The sequence below is a fragment of the Macaca thibetana genome, chromosome 5 (genome assembly GCF_024542745.1).
Source record: "Macaca thibetana thibetana isolate TM-01 chromosome 5, ASM2454274v1, whole genome shotgun sequence".
NCBI lineage: Eukaryota > Metazoa > Chordata > Mammalia > Primates > Cercopithecidae > Macaca > Macaca thibetana.
In genome coordinates this window covers 2,612,886-2,630,904 of record NC_065582.1, presented here as the reverse complement: position 1 = coordinate 2,630,904, position 18,019 = coordinate 2,612,886, and the positions used below count along the sequence as shown (strand labels likewise).

Here is an 18,019-nt window from a genome sequence, read left to right as displayed (position 1 = left end):
GAGGTTTGATTGACTCACGGTTCGGCATCTGCTTCTGGTGAGGGGCCCAGGAGGCTTAGAACCATGGAAGAAGGCAAATGGGCAGCAGGAGTGTCACATGGTGGGTGGGAGCAAGAGTGAGAGGAAGGAGGTCCCAGACCTCCTCCTAACAACATGATCTCAGGTGAACCCATTACTGTGGGGGCACCAAGCCGTTCAAGAGGGATCTGCCCCCACGACCCAAACTCCTTCCACCAGGCCCCACCTCCGACTTTGGGGATGCCATTTCAATATTTGGAGGGACACACATCAAAGCCATATTAAACTGGAAGGCAGGGGAGAAAATCAGATATTTTCTCCGATTTGGCTCTTGCCATTTAAGAAACCTGACTCTTAAAGAACAAGTGTGATGTTAAAATATTCAGTTACAAAGCATTGATTATTTACACTTAGAAATTAGTGCTGGCTCTAGAAAGAAGTTCTAGATTCTTCAGGGAAGGGGTGATGACAAAGCAGTCAACGTTGAGCAGCCTACAAAGTCCCTTAAATGGACCAAAAGCTTCAGATTCTTTTAACAAATAAACAATGAAATGATAGTGAAAAAAAAGCATACGGATGAACAGCAAAGGCTTCAGAGTCAGAGAGACCGAATTTTGATTCATGATACTTGCCTGTTACCTGTGAGACCCCGTGATAAGTTACTTTACAGCTTTGAGCCTCAGCTTCCACACCTGCTCATGCTGGTAGTAACAGCACCAAACTCAAAGCGTTATTAAAGGATTAAATAAAACAACTTACTAAAAACACTTCACACAGTATCTGTTGTGAGTGCCCAATAATGATAATTATCAGTTCTCAGCTACAATAATGGAAATGTCTCAATTATTTAAAGGCAAAAGAAACTTTATTTTGGGGAACTGCACAGGATCAAAATACCTCATATATATTATATGAATTTGAAATTAGCTACTGTCTTAGAGGTTCCAGAAGAACACACTGTTGACAAAATTGGGAAAGAATAAGTTTACTTAATCAACCTCTAGTTAATTGACCCAACAATTATCTGATAATCTCCATTTCCTCTGTTCAACACGGCTGCCCTGGGGTGCTGAGAGCCTGTAGCTGGTCAGCTCTACTCCACGCTGCTGTGCAATTTTACCGTCATAAGTTGGGGCCGATGCATAGTAAGCACTATGTGTATCTTTTCCTGAGATTGTTTATTCCAATTTCACTTATTACTATAATTATATATTCTAATCAGTCATTTAATAAAGTGATGAAATATGAGTACAAAAAAGGAGAGTTGTTTCCACAAAAACTAATAAAAATTCTTTTGAAGTCTTTACAATATAAACTGTTATGCTGTTGATTATATTTGGGCAAGACAACAACAACAAACTCCAACTGGCATGGGGAGGAATATTCCATAGAATTCTGCATCCATATTGCTGGGGCGGTGTTACGTTGTGATTCAGCCTGAAGAAATAACAGTTCTAAAATTGTGCATGTATCATGAGTGTGGCTCATGAAAAACAAGTGGATCCTCAATCTGTGAACTCACATTCAAAAATGGATCTGGCCTCCTATAAAAAATGAACAATTAAATGGATAGGTGGATAATAAAATAAGAAAGTATGTAAGTATCACTTTTTTATGACTTTCCAATTTATTGTCTCTAATAATCAGTCAGCTAGTAGGCTTGATTGAATCAGGTAAGAGGACATAACTTTTAATCTACTTTTATTGGGGTCCTTCCAGGCCTCCACATAAGTGTCAGTGGCCATGGAGAAGCAAGATTGACAAGCTGTTCAACTTCAGAAGCATCTACACCTAGGCCTTCACTGTTGAAGGCATTCCCTAGTAACCACTTTTATTATTATTATTATTATTATTATTATTGTTATTATTATATTATACTTTAAGTTCTAGGGTACATGTGCACAACGTGCAGATTTGTTACATATGTATACATGTGCCATGTTGGTGTGCTGCACCCATTAACTCGTCATTTACATTAGGTATATCTCCTAATGCTATCCCTCCCCTCTCCCCCGACCTCACTACAGGCCCCGCTGTGTGATGTTTCCCACACTGTGTCCAGCTGTTCTCATTGTTCATTTCCCACCTATGAGTGAGAACATGTGGTGTTTGGTTTTCTGTTCTTGAGATAGTTTGCTCAGAATGATGGTTTCCAGCTTCATCCATGTCCTACAAAGGACACTAACTCATCCTTTTTTATGGCTGCATAATATTCCATGGTGTATATGTGCCACATTTTCTTAATCCAGTCTATCATTGATGAACATTTGGGTTGGTTCCAAGTCTTTGCTATTGTGAATAGTGCCACAATAAACATACATGTGAATGTGTCTTTATAGCAGCATGATTTATAATCCTTTGGGTATAAACCTAGTAATGGCACGGCTGGGTCAAATGGGATTTCTAGTTCTAGATCCTTGAGGAATCGCCACACTGTCTTCCACAATGGTTGAACTAGTTTACAGTCCCACCAATAGTGCAAAAGTGTTTCTATTTCTCCACATCCTCTCCAACACCTGTTGTTTCCTGACTTTTTAATGATTGCCATTCTAACTGGTATAAGATGGTATCTCATTATGGTTTTGATTTGCATTTCTCTGATGGCCAGTGATGATGAGCATTTTTTCATGTGTCTGTTGGCTGCATAAATGTCTTCTTTTGAGAAGTGTCTGTTCATATCCTTTGCCCATTTTTTGATGCGGTTGTTTGATTTTTTCATGTAAATTTCTTCACAGAATTGGAAAAAAACTACTTTAAAGTTCATATGGAACCAAAAAAGAGCCTGCATTGCCAAGACAATCCTAAACCAAAAGAAAAAGCTAGAGGCATCACACTACCTGACTTCAAACTATACTACAAGGCTACAGTAACCAAAACAGCATGGTACTGGTACCAAAATAGAGATATTGAACAATGGAACAGAACAGAGCCCTCAGAAATAATACCACTCACATCTACAACCATCTGATCTTTGACAAACCTGAGAAAAACAAGAAATGGGGAAAGGATTCCCTATTTAATAAATAGTGCTGGGAAAACTGGCTAGTCATATGTAGAAAGCTGAAACTGGATCCCTTCCTTACACTTCACACAAAAATTAATTCAAGATGGGTTAAAGACTTAAATGTTAGGCCTAAAACCATAAAAACTCTAGAAGAAAACCTAGGCAATACCATTCAGGACATACACATGGGCCAGGACTTCATGACTAAAATACCAAAGCAGTGGCAACAAAAGCCAAAATTGACAAATGGGATCTAATTAAACTAAAGAACTTCTGCACAGCAAAAGAAACTACCATCAGAGTGAACAGGCAACCTACAGAATGGGAGAAAATCTTTACAATCTACCCATCTGACAAAGGGCTAATATCCAGAATCTACAAAGAATCTAGTAACTACTTTCATAGCCTTCCCTTTCTTTTGCTCAAGGCCTGAGGCTCACAATAAAAAGGCAGGTAAAAATGGGATGAGTGAGGCATTTCTCTAAGAAAACGAAATGTCTCTTCAGCTCTAAGGGAGGTATGGGGGTACAAATCTCACCCTCTTTTCAAGATCATCAGTCATATAACAAAAGATATGGAAACTACTAAGAAACCTAAGCAGATGGGAAAAAATGCAATAGCAACCCGTTACATAAAGAGTTGATAATTTGTGAAGTGCTAGTATAAGCTTGCAAATTATCATTTGCCAAGACTCCCGAGGTAAGTAGAAAACAATAGGTTTTAGTCATGTTAATAATACCAGAAAAGTCATGTAAAGGGAGGAGACCTGTTAAATGTAGTCCTTACATTTATAAGAATCCTTTATAGTCATCAATGAAGACTTGTGCTAATTAATGCTTACATGACTAACTCAGTCTAGTTTTATTTAATTTAGTCCCGCTACACACACACCCAAAACTGAAATGAAGCAGGTAAGAAATTTTGTAAAAAGACTTTCCAGATGATTTTATAATGGATTGTGGAGGAAACTTTTTTTGAAAAACTTTCTGTAAATTTTTTGAGGCTGTGTAATTACAGTATTATTTGACCAGAGTATCATACTTCTTAGCATAATCTTGGATGTAAAATATATTGGAGTTTTGATTTCATATGTGGAAATAAATTAAAATAAAACATAAAACAGGGCCATTCTGCCAATAACATGGATATTTTAATGTACTGGATTATAGTTTTGGTCATGTGGACAAAAACGTTCCTGTTCCTTAATCTGTGTTCTATAATAGTATTATATTTTTGTCAGGATTACTCTAATTCTTGTCAACTCAAGTACATTGGATTCTATTATGGGTCAGCAGAGCATTTTTCTATATTTATCGAAACTTAAAATATTATTTATTTATTTTATTTTATATTTTAAGTGTTTTTTTTGTTGTTGTTGTTGTTGTTTTTGAGACAGAGTCTCTGTCACCAGGCTGGAGTGCAGTTGCATGACCTCTGCTCACTGCAACCTCCATCTCCCAGGTTCAAGCCATTCTCCTGCCTCAGCCTCCCGAGTAGCTGGATTATAGGCACCCACCATGAGGCCCAGCTAATTTTTGTGTTTTTAGTAGAGACGGGGTTTCACCATGTTGGCCAAGATGGTCTCGATCTTTTAACCTTGTGATCTGCCCACCTCGGCCTCCCAGAGTGCTGTGATTGCAGGTATGAGCCACTGCGCCCAGCCTAAACTATTATTTATTAATTCAACAAGTGCATTGATAGGTGAACAAGGGTGCCACCAAGTCTACCAAACAAAGATGCAGATTTGTCCCTTCAGTGATTTAGACAGGAATGATGGCAATTCCTTACTGGTTGACCTCCCTTTTTCTTTTCCCCTGCCAAACCATCTCCTGTCAAATTTTCCTTCTAAAAACAGAGCTCTGCGGTGGTCATCCTTTGCTTAAACTCCCAATGACTGCCCATTGCTCCAAGCCACAGTCCAGTGCTCAGCCTGGCCCCACAGCCCACATCAGGGAGCACTTGCCTACTGGGAAATTGCTCCCCGTCTCCCACCTCTTCTTTTGTATCCCCTATACTCCAGCAAAGCCGCTGTGGCTCACTTAAGTATTTTATGTTCCCCCAACTTGATCGAGATCTCTCTTTTCTCCTCCATTTCCGTGCATCCAAATTCTAGACCCTATCCAAACCCCATATCTTCCAAGTTCTTTCCTAATTCCCCAACCAGAAGCAATGTTTGGATTTCAGCAGCATTTTACTTGCATCTTCAGAAGATGCATGATCACTTTCTACCTTGGATTGGAAGTTTTATATGCGCACCTTGCTCTTCCTACTGGGATGTGGCATTCCTGAGAGCAGGATTGATACTGCTTTATCTCTTTAACTCTTGTAATAGCTGTCTTAGTTTATACGTTTAGAAAGAAAATAAGTATTTATTCATAGATAAGGTAGCAAGGATTCATTCAGAATACAAAAGACAGAAGCTTAGATCAGACAAAATCTAATGCTAGCTATATAACTGAGTCAAATATTTCAGTGTGAAAGATCTAAAAGATGATTTGGTCTATTCATTTTACAAGTTAGAAAATTAAGAAGCAGAATATTAATGGATTTTTTTGCAATTCTATATTGTATACCCCCAGATAGGATGAAATTTTAAATAATTTTCAAAATGCGACCACTTTTATTTCACTTTCTTAACTCATTCCCACAAACATATCCTCAGTCATCAGCTGAAATGACCTCACCAGAACCAGCCCTCTCGTTCCCTGCCCTCACGTACCTCACCAGCACAATGACCTGATTGCTTTTCTAATTTTATTTTGACCCATATTCAGGGCAACAATATAGTGATGTGGAAAATAATATGTGCTTTGATATCAGGTATCTTAGGAGTTTATTCCCTGCCCTGTTACTTTCATAATTTGTAGCACTCAGGCTCTCTGAGCTTCAGTTTTCTGATTTGTAAATTTAGGATATTGAAAATATTATAATAGCTAATATTATTGAGACTTTGCTAAATGTATACTGTTCTGAATGCTTTACATTTATTGTCTGAAATCTCAAAACAACTCTACGAAGTAGGCACTATTATTATCCACACACTTACAAGTGAAGTGGGTACTATAATTACCCCCATATGATAGATGGAGAAGTGACGGCTTAGAGAAGTTAGCTGGCCTGTAGAGTCACACAGTTACTGAGGAGTGGAGCTAGAACCAAAACCAAATTCTTACGACTTCAGAGCCCATGAACAAATGGTTATTGTGAGGATGATTTGCAAAGGCCAGTCCTACTATTTGCTATAAAGTGTTTCTCAGGACTCCGGTTGAATGCTGTTACTATGTGTGAGTTAATTTTACTCCAATTACAGAAACTCTCTAGTTGTGGGATTTAAGGAACAAATGTTACATTCTGTGTCCTGAGCACTCCCCATCTGTTGACATTAGGAACCTTAGCTAATTTTTCTTTTAATGTTTCAACTTCTTAAATTATGTCAACTCTTTCGAGTTAAATTGATAGTGCCTGTTTTCCATTTTGCCAACTGAAGAATCTCACTGGTGACTGAATGTCCTGGGCAGCTATCTTCAAGTTTGAAACCCAGTCCTTCCCCTACACTCCTTTCTAACTGCCCTCAAGCAGAGGAAGAAATACCCTACCAGACGCAACAACCACCAGATAGTTCAATAGCTTTTGCAAAGCACATTTTTCTGAACTATTCAGTAGAAGCTTCTAAACATATCTTTGTATGTTCTGAAGCATATAAAACAAATCACATTTTTCTGAATTATTCAGTAGAAGCTTCGAAACATAACTTTCTCTATGAAGTTTCCTTGTTCAAGCTTTTATGTTAATACTATAGTTCAAATGAACGACATTCCTTAACATTATTTTAAAAAACAAAGCTTTGATGGAGCAATAAGTCACTTGTGAAGCACAGGACATCTTTAAAAATTAGCAAGGAGAGAACAGAATTACCAAATGCACTCATTTACTGGCATTTTATTTCTACACCCATCAGCTCAATTTCTTGTAAAATAAAAGCTAATGAGGACAATGGCATGTCCAAATGCCTTTACTGGATTATATATGCCACAGGTATACTATGTGAGCCTTGTAGCAAATTGGATGTAATATTGTTGATTCTGTATTGTTGGTACATTGGGAATGGGTTTTTTATAGATTTTAATTTTCCAGGAAGATTACTAGGGCTATAAGAAGATACATTCAACCACGCTATTTGTCCTTTTGTCTATAAATTTGTCTTTCATCCATTAAAAAAGTGATTGTTTGTGTGAGGAGTCCAGCAGACCTTACAACTATAAAACGCTGTGAATCTGTGATCTGGAGAGGTAGATGAATAGGACAAACCAATGAATCACCTAAATAGCATCCAGGCATCTCTGTGTGTGCTAAACTGTGCCATAAATGAAAGTAATCATCTTCTCTTCTCTTCCCCCACCTCCCTGTAAAGTAACCTCCTGAGAGAAGCTTCAACTCTTCTTGTTGTGCGCATGTATTCCAGATATCAGCTGAGATTTCCCAAGCTCCCTGAAATCTACAGAAGTTCGGCTCGAACCCCTATCCCAGATGCTAGAGATGACCACGTTCTCCACAAACACTTAGCAAATTCCAGGGTGGGAAGGAGAATCTGAGCAAGGAGACAACGATTACATTGTCATGGTCACGTGTGTCTTGAGCTAGTGCTTTATTGGAATTAGTTTATTCTGTTAAGAGTTTCCCACATGCCCTGTCTTTATGTTACACTCACGACAAAACAGACATAAAGCACAGGCCTCGCCTCCGGTTCCATAGGAGGCTCACCAACCCCTGCCCTCAAGTGATGCCTTTGCTGAGACTAAAGAAGATGGTAACCAAGTAAAGAGATGGAGGTTTGGAGTGTCCAAGCAGAGAAACTACACGTGGAAAAGCAAGAAAGAGCATGACTTGTTCTTAGTACTGAAAGAAAATACAACTGGACTGCAAATATTTTCTCACTTGTAGGATAAGGGGTGGGTGTTTCTATTCCTCCTTTTCAATACATCCCAACAAAACACCTGTGCACTTCTTTAGACAATTGTTGCTTTTCTTTGTACTATCACCAAATCAAAATAATATCTTATTTTTGTATAATTCTTTACACTTTTCAAAGCAATTTCCACTGTCTGTTTGAAACTTTCAGAGGCCCCTCACCACCAAAGATAATCAGTGAACTATCGTTTTTGTGGATCCATTTGCGGGTTTCAACAAAAATTAACTATAGAACTTTCTGAAACATCAAACATTTTAAAAAATGGAAAATATTATTTTTTTAACCAAAAAGCAAAAAGAGTTGTTTTTCAAACACACTTATTGCATATAGCAAAGCAGCTCATTTGGTGGGTGGGGGTGAGATATGGCATTTTTTGTCTTACAGCCATGAGAAACAGCATTTTAGAATAATAACAATTATTATTATTATTATTATATTGAGAAGGAGTCTCACTCTGCCACCCAGGCTGGAGTGCAGTGGCGCAATGTCACCTCACTGCAAGCTTCACCTCCTGGGTTCACGCCATTCTCCTGCCTCAGCCTCCCGAGTAGCTGGGACTACAGGTGCCCCCCACCATGCCCAGCTAATTTTTTTTGTATTTTTAGTAGAAGTGGGGTTTCACCGAGTCAGCCAGGATGGTCTTGATCTCCTGACCTCGTGATCCACCCGCCTCGGCCTCCCAAAGTGCTGGTATTACAGGCATGAGCCACCGTGCCTGGCCCTGGAATAATTATTTACACATTTGCACATCTTTAAAAAGAATAGAGTATATAACATGTTGAAATAGAATCGTTGTTACACTTTGATAAAACGTTAAACAGAAGCCAGGTCTCCCTTTTCACCTTTCTAACGTCCCCTTTGGTCTGATGACAGTCATGGGGGTGAGGGATTGAAGGGGATTCAGGTGGTAGGCTCTGGGCCTGCCTAGGCCTTGCCAACAAGCAGTTACCAGCTTGGCAGTGCATACCTGAAGAAGTACAATTGAACATAAGGCTCTGTTGACTTGCCTGTAAATTGTTCTGTTAGAGTTGGTCTATTTAAAGCAGTTATGAATGCATAGGTCAGTGCTATTGGAAAAGAGCACTTTTTTACACTTTCAGAGGCTTCAGAAGCAGTGCATTCTCCCCATCTGACCCTCCAGATGGTTCCAGGCCAAGCGTCTCTCGGGGAAGGCTGGCTTCTCTCAACGCCCCCTTTCTGTCTGTGTTTCTTGGTTACCAGACTTGCTTACTTTGTACTATCCTCAGAGCCCATGACTTCCTCTGCTTTTTTCTCTACAGAACCTTCCTTTTCTCAAAAGTGCTCACAACCTTCTCTGTGCCTTAGCGATCACAAGACTGAGCACATTTCCTGTTCGCTGAATAAGCTCTATTCAATGCAAATAAATTAAAGAGGAATAAGCAAATTGCCGTAACGCTGCGATTGCTCATTAAGACTCTGAAAAATACTCAGGAGCATAGACTTGTTCCCTTAGAAATACAATAAACAGGTCATTGAAATCTTTGAACATGAAATGTCTGCTATGTGCAGAAGTGCTAGATTGACATTGTTACTGTGGATTTCATTTTCTCGCTGTTTCGATAATTTTTACTCCACACTCCATTAAAATTATTATTTTAAAAAATTAACACAAAGGCTTTCCCTTCTTCTCTGATGGGCACCAGACCGAAGTTGATGTGCAATAGAAAGGAAATATTAATCAGAGTGCAAAGCAGTGGAAAGATCCCCACTGCTTTGCAGATTAGAAATGGATGTCAGGAAGTTTCCTGCAGGTGGTCATGTTATCTCTTTACTCTCTTTGTAAAGAAACAATTTACAAAAAAATGTTGAGTCTTACCCTAGGAGGAAGGCCATCCTGGAGACAATGGCTTTGCCCTGAAGAAGACCGTGCTGTTAAACACCATAGAAATGATATGGTAGTGAGAGTGGTAGGTTGTGGATCTGAGAGCTGGCGCAGCCTTGCTGCCCACCAGTCAAGGGATCTTGGTGAAATTACCAATTCCTCTGAGCCCCCGTTTCCTCATCTGTAACGTGGATTTCATAAAAATAACTTCTTGTGTTGTAAAAGTTGAAAGCACGAATACACATATAATGTAAATAATTTCTCATTGGACAAATCACATGAAAAGTACTCAATAAATAAAACGTTATTGTTTGTTAGTTCTTGATTTAGAGCCATCTGAGTCTTTTCTGTACCCTTGTAGATAGCTTGGTCAGCTCCATGGAGCAGAGCTGAGTTGACAGTTTTGGTGGTGGTGAACTGTTAAGGAATAGAATGTTTGATGAACTAATATCCGCTATTCCATGAGTCAACATATCCACTCCTGCCGTGGTGCTGAGGGAAGACCTTGGGTTGTCATCACTGTGGCAATGCTAGTGCAATAGCTTAATGAGTTCTTTCTGCTTGTTGCACAGACAAAACAAATTCACTGAGATGGTCACATTGCAGTAAAAAAAAGGTTTAATTAACACACGGCTGGCCATGCAAGAGATCTAGAGTTATCACTCAAATCAGTCTCTCCAAGAACTCAGAGGCTAGGGTTTCCGTGGATTATGTGGTGTGCAGGAGGCTAGGGAATGTGTGCTGCTGATTGGTTGGGGATGAAATCATAGGGTGTGGAAAATGGTCATTGTGCACTGAGTACACCTCTGGATGGGGCCACAGAACCAGTTGTCATGAGTCGCAGCTCCAGCTTGAGTCCGTCAGTTGCCAGAATGCAAAAATCTGAAAAACATCTCAAAAGACCAGTCTTAAGTTCTACAATAGAGATGTTACCTGTTGAAGCAATTGGGGAAGTCACAAATCTTCTGACTTCTGGCCACATGATTCCTGGGCAGTAGGGGATTATAGAAACTATAATTCTGCTACATTTTAGAATTCAGGCCCCTCTCATGATCTTAAACTTATGGCCTTTCATTAGTTTCTGGTCCTTGAGCAAGGATAGAGTTGTTTTTTGGGAGGACCTGTCATCATCCTTGCTTTTAAGTTACTATTAACTGAATTTCTCCTATGGTTAGCTTGGCCTAGGAATGAGCAAAGACAACCAGCCTATTAGGCTAGAAGCAAGATGGAGTCAGCCATATTAGATTTTTCTCACTGTCATAATCTTTGCAAAGCCAGTTTCACTACCACCCGGTATAATGCTAGAAATAGCACAGGGCCCAATTGATATCTACTAACTTGAAATGCTCTGACATACTTGGTAGTAAACTTTTTTAGTAGTAGAAAATCTAAAGTTTAACTGTTGCACACAAACTTTTTTTTTTATCATGTAGTAATACAATTAATTCTCAATAGAAATGAAAAATAACTAACCAAGAGCAACAGATCATCTGTATTGTTATCCAGACATATTCAGTTGTTTGCCAAGAAACTGTAAGTTAACCTTTATGAATAAGAACAATGTCTTTGTTCTGCTTATTATAGACGGAACATAAATTCTGTAAGGATTCCCCAATGCCATCCATGGAACTCGGTGTGCTAACATGAATTTTTTAAATGTTGAAATTATATTTAGAAATGATAAGAAAACCAAACACCACATGTTCTCACTTACAAGTGGGAACTAAACATTGGGTACTCATGGACACTGAGGACTAATGAAGGGAAAAAGAAGGGGACAAGGTCTGAAACACTAATGATTTGGTACTATCCTCACTCTCTGGGTGATGAGATCATTCATATCCCAAACCTCAACAGCATGCAATATACTGTGTAACAAACTGAATCTAAAATAAAAGTGGGGTTTTAAAAAAAGAAATGATACAAATGGAGCAGTATTTAGAGAGTTCATATGCAAGGTGCGGAACAATGACCCTTGTTTTCTTGATTTTCCTTTTGTATTTTTTATGACGAACTGAAATCCTATTCATTTTTACTATATCATGAAGTTTTTACCAGATATATTTTAGATTTACCAAGGAGAAATCAAGACTAACATTTAATAGTCTCATACATTTAATATGCAAGTCTGATTAAGCTAATAAAGGTAAGTTTTAATGTATTTTTTTGTTTAGAAATGCTGATTTATATTCATGTTTAATAATTAGGGGTGAATGAGCATTTTAGTCGATTGGGTAAAGTGACCTCCAACTCGGTAATCTAGCTTTTGCTTTTCCTGTATTAATTTATGAATAATTTACATTTGGCTCCTGGGCATTTTACAATACACAATGACATGAATATCTTGATAAACTGCTAATTAACAATTTTATCAGCAACCTTTCCCCAAAACAGAGCAGATACCATGCTTTAATAACTTTGTGCTTTTAACTATGTCTAACATAGTGCTTTGCAAGGGGTAGCAAAGGATAAACATTAAGAAATTATTAATTTCCATGAGCTACTCAATGAATGTTTCAAATGTCATTTCAAGCACTTTTCATGGAAAACTAAAACCTTGTTATTTTCTTCATAAAGGATTGTATTCACTGTTTATTAATCTATGCATTTGGACTGTGTGACTTAGCTGCTGATAACTTTAAGCAAACCGAACACTTTTCAACTAAAGACAGTTGTCTTGCAATGGCAAACTAAATAAAATACATGTAAGAAATGCAACTCAACCAAAAACCTTTATAGAAAATACTTGTAATAAACTCAGTAGAAGTTTTTCTTTAAATTGAGACATAACTTCTATTGTCCAATTAGAAAATATTTTAAAAATTAAGAAAATCCATTCTTAGGAAGAGCAAAAAAAAAAAAAAAAAGGGCATGGTCATATTCTTCTTAAGAAGTGGGCAGTAGCATTATCCTTTAGATAGTAATTGGGCATTATGTAGTAATTATTCCAAAATTGGGCATTTTTTTGACCTAAGAATTACATAAGTAGAAAAATTTAAGGAAGTAACTCTAAATTCAGAAAATCCTTTATAAAAAAGTGTTCATGAAAATATTATTTTTATAGAAAAGAATCAAAGCCTAATTTTCCATCAGAAAGGAAATAATTACTTGTGATATAGCCACATCATTGAATAATATGGACTCATTAAAATGGCTACAATAATCTGGAAAAATATTTAAAATTAAATTACATCAAAAATAGAGTATAAAACTCTATTCAACAATGTTAATAATACTTTCTTTCAAATTGAATTATGGATTTTTTCTCTTTTCTAATTTTATGCATTTATTATCTTTTAACTACTATATACTTGTTTTATAGTTTAAGAAAAATAAATTGCTGAGTTCATTGCAGGAATCCTTTTGGAGATTATGCTCTGAATTACTTTGTAGCCCAAGAGGTTATATCATGTGAACTCAAGATAGCAAAGTATGGTTTTAAGAGCTCTCAGATGCAAGGGGGCCCATTAAAGATTCTTTGTCTAACCCAGTCAAAGGCAGAGGGGAGGCAATATGTGAAACTCTTGGTCATGTGTAGAGATCTGTGTGTCTGAAGAAGTCAGTATCAATCACTACAGCTTAAACAAAAACAAATGGAATATCCTCAGATGAACTGAATATATAGACAAGGAACAGATCAAACTTGCCCATGCTCCTCCTCAGGGAAATGGAAAGATTTCCAAAAAGCTTTGTAAAGAAAATGACAATATTCGATTTACATTCTACAGAGATCATTGTGATAGTTTAAAGGACCGGGGATTGAATCTAGGAGACCAGTTGAGGAGCTATGGCTATAGTAGATGGAGGTAGTCATGGGGCCTGGATTATGATGGGGAGTGGCAGTGGAGATGGAGGGAGGTAGAGATATTTGAAACATATTGTGAAGATAAAATTAGCAAGACTTTGTGATGGATTGATTGTAGGAAATAAATGAAAGTGAGACATCAAGAAATTTACTTTGATTTATAGTTAAGAATTTTGTGTTTTTTTAAAATCACAAGTGACTGCTGAATTTGATTACTGTTTTAGCATCTATAATATGATTATATGATTTTCTTGTTATTTCTGTTACTATGACATGTCATATTTATTGATATTTAAATGTTAAGCCACTTTTGTATTTTCAATATAACTTTCACCAGGTTGTAATGTAATTATTCTTTTTATATATCACTCTTAAATTATTCATTTATGTTTTGCTTAAGGATTTTTTACCTATGTTTAAGAGAGATATTGGGCTATCATTTTCTTTACTTATCATGTTCTTCTTAAGGTTGGCTATCAAGTGGTGCTTGCCTCATAATAGTAGTTTGGAATAATTTTTTCTTTTTCTATTCTTTGGGAGTTTGTATGAGGCTGAGGTTATTTCTTTCCTAAATATTTGTAAAAATTCACAGTTGATCCATTTATATCTGGAGTTTTCTTGGTAAGAATGTTTTTTAATAAAAGACTCCATTTTTCAATAGATAACCACATCTTTTATTTATTTGTTTCAATTGTGACATTCAGGATGTCTGTTAGTTTCAGTTGTAATGAGACATTTATGGAATCCTCTTCTTGTGACCTCATACCCTGGCTACACCTTGGGGATTCACTGTAGTCTCTTGATCCACAGCTTTCAGTTGCCCATCAAGTGTTTTCTGTGGCCCCTCAAGTGCTTTCTGTTTCAACATCTGATCAGTGTTATGAAGCGTGGCTGGGTTATATATTATAATTTTCAGGGCCATTATTAAAACTAACCATATCATTCTTTTGCTTAATACTTGCAAACATTTTGCCATCTTCTATCATGCTTTGACATATTTTTCTGCCTTTTAAGGTCTAGCTATCTGCACGTGTTTTGTCATACCTTGTAAGGAGAGTGCTAAAAAGTCTTTGTAAGCCTTTGAGTGTTGTTCTTATAAAGAGATAACAAGCGTTGCTTCACCAGCCTTCTTTAGTTATCGTAAGTAATAATGTCACTGTGCTTGTTTACCAGGTTCAGATTTTGGAGTTCTGAGGGGTTCCCGGTTGAATAGACTTGTGCTAATTCATCGTATGCATTGCTAAGGAGCTTAATGAATCCACCAGTAATTTGAGATCTATATTTGGTAGCTATTGTACTCTGACAAGTAATATCAAAAAAACTATAATCAAAAACTATAATCAACTTTTTACGTGATTCTGAAGTCATCCTCACAGAGTTATCAAGAATTCTCGACAGAAATGTGGTTATAATTAAGCATTTGTCAGGCTGCCCTTTGACCCACTTCCTTGAAACTGAAAGTCCTGTTGCACTGGGGACTGACCACTTGCATCCCCACTCTTCCTATAGGTAGGATATTTGACCTTAGAATCACAGGGCTTTTGCTTAAAACAGGATCTCTGACACTGGAATCATAAAGCTTTTGCTTAAGAGCTGCTTAAGCAGATCCTGACTTCCAGCAGGACAATAGAGGTCAACCGGTCTCAAGGCCCCACAGAAGACCTGAATGAGCATAAGAATACAGTTTCTTCACCTGCTGGCCCCATGACTTCACCCTGCACAATTCAGCCAATCAGTGATCTCTACACTCCAGCCCATGCCAAAACCCTTAAAATTCCTAGCACTAAACTACTCAGGGAGACAAAGTTTGAGTTTTCCTCCCGTCTCCTCATTTGGCAGCCCTACAGTGAAACCTCTTTCTCCGCTGCAAATGGGTATATCTATGTATTGACTTGCCACACTCATGGGGCAACAAACTTATGATTTCAATCCAACATGATATGACAACCTGACATGGCAAGAGTGGGTTCAGCTTGTTCAGAAGGTAAAGGACTCTTCAGCCGGTGCAGGTCATCCCTCGTGAGAGGAGTAACATAAACAGGTCTTTGCATCATCGTTTCCTATTTTACAATGTGCCTAGGATTTTGTCTTTAATTCAGATATGGTAATGCCAGTAGATCAGGAGTCAAACACCATTGAAAAGATAGTTTGGGCCGGGCATGGTGGCTCATGCCTGTAATCCCGGCACTTTGAGAGGCTGAGGCAGGCAGATCACTTGAGGTCAGGAGTCCAAGACCAGCCTGGCCAACATGTTGAAACCCATCTCTACTAAAAAATACAAAAATTAATCAGGTGTGGTGGCACAGACCTTTAATCCCAGCTACCCAGGAGGCTGAAGCAGGAGAATCACTTGAGTCCGGGAGGCGGAGCTTGCAGTGAGCCGAGAACACGCCACTGCACTCCAGCCTGGGTGACAAAACAAGACTCCATCTCAATAAATAAATAAATAAATAAATAAATAAATAGAAGAAAAGATAGTTTATCACTCATGGTTCCCAAGAGAGGGGCATGACACACTGAGGGCCACAGGAGGAGGCACAGGGGCAGTCAGGAGGGAGAAGGGGAGGAGAAAGTATGGACCAGGGCCAATACTTCCTTTTTGAGGCAGTAAATGATCGAGGTAGGGTAGAAAAGCTGAGCGGTGGTAGGATTGGATAGTTTGAATAATTTCAGCAGACTCTGGGACATGACGGTCATCCCTAGTTATCTGGTACCCTCCTCTGGGGCGATTTAGGGCAGGAGGAGAATGCCCTGTGCTGCAGGAGCCTGATGAAGGAAAGCGGATGTGGATATGTACTTGGGATTTGCTGGCTTGCATACCACAGGTGTGCTCACAGGAAACTTGTTAGCCTTCTCTAGGAAATTAGCTAATTAACAGTCCCCCCGGCCGGGCGCGGTGGCTCAAGCCTGTAATCCCAGCACTTTGGGAGGCCGAGGCGGGTGGATCACGAGGTCAGGAGATCGAGACCATCCTGGCTAACACGGTGAAACCCCGTCTCTACTAAAAATACAAAAAATTAGCCGGGCGTGGTGGCGGGGCCTGTAGTCTCAGCTACTCAGGAGGCTGAGGCGGGAGAATGGCGGGAACCCGGGGGCGGAGCTTGCAGTGAGCCGAGATCACGCCACTCACTCCAGCCTGGGCGACAGAGCGAGACTCCGTCTCAAAAAAAAAAAAAAAAAAACAAACAGTCCCCCCACCCCCAGGTCCACAAGACTCCAAATATGTCAAAGCATCGTAAAATAGAGAAAGTAGAAAATATGATTAATACAGCTCCATTCTCTTTACAGATATCCGTCATAACTGTGTCAAATGCTGAAAGGGTAGGCTTAACCATTTTGTCTGCAAACAAAGCTGGCAGAAATCAGCATGTATTCAGGTCAGCTGGTTTGTATTCATCCGCAGCTTGTTCTAGCTCCTCTAAGGATGCCAAGTCCTCCCAGGGGCTGTTTTCTTTCCACAAATTCATTTGTTAACTGATGGCATAGCCCAGTAAAAGTATTTGTTGCATATTGAATGTGCTCCCCATCACAAGCACTGATGAAAAGTGAAACGTGTGAGAACAGTGTTTCCACGTCAGGAACAGTAGGCATGGAAAACCTCACAAACAAAACAGCAAGAACCCTCAAAAGATGTTCCTGTATATCAGGAGCCCCAAGCACAATACCCAGATGATGTAAGTTCTTTGCAGGGAATTCTCTACTCCAGTCAATGAGTTCACAAAGCTGAGTCATTTGCCCTTGAGTTGAGAGCTGTGGTTCATTGGTCACATATTGCTTTGGGGCAGTCATCATTCCCTGATACAACCCAAGTGGTAGAGGCAGCTTAGGCAGGACTAGGTGGCCACTCTGGGAGGAAGGACTGCCGCAATTTAGCAGAGGGATTCAAACATTTTTCCAGGAGTGGATAAGCTAATTTACAAGGGACCGAGACAATAATCCAGATTGTGTGGCACTGGCAAAAAGATAAACCTGTAGATCAGTTGAATAGAATTGTGAGTTCACAAATAAACTCATACATTTACAGTTCATTGACTTGGACAACAGTGCCCAAAATCAATCAATGGGGAAAAAATAGCATGCACCAAATGGTTCTGGGACAACTGAATAGACATAAGCAAAAGAATAAATGTGGACCCCCTTGCTCATCCTGTTTATAAAGATTAATTCAAAATCTACCATAGCCCTAAATATGAGAGCACCCCAAAAGCACAAGCAACAACAGCAACAAATATAAATTGGACTACATTAAAATTTAAAAATTTTAAAAATTAAAAAATGTCTTGATACCATCAAGAAAATGAAAAGACAATCCAGAGAATGGGAAAAAATATTTGAAAACTCATATATCTGACAATGAACTTGTATTTACCAACACTATGT

At 38.6% G+C, this 18,019-nt stretch overlaps 1 pseudogene; it reads right to left on the bottom strand.

Moving 5' to 3' along the window:
- Window positions 1-172: 172 nt before the first annotated feature.
- LOC126955056 (COP9 signalosome complex subunit 3-like) lies at window positions 173-17,431 on the bottom strand (annotated as a pseudogene).
- Window positions 17,432-18,019: the final 588 nt, after the last annotated feature.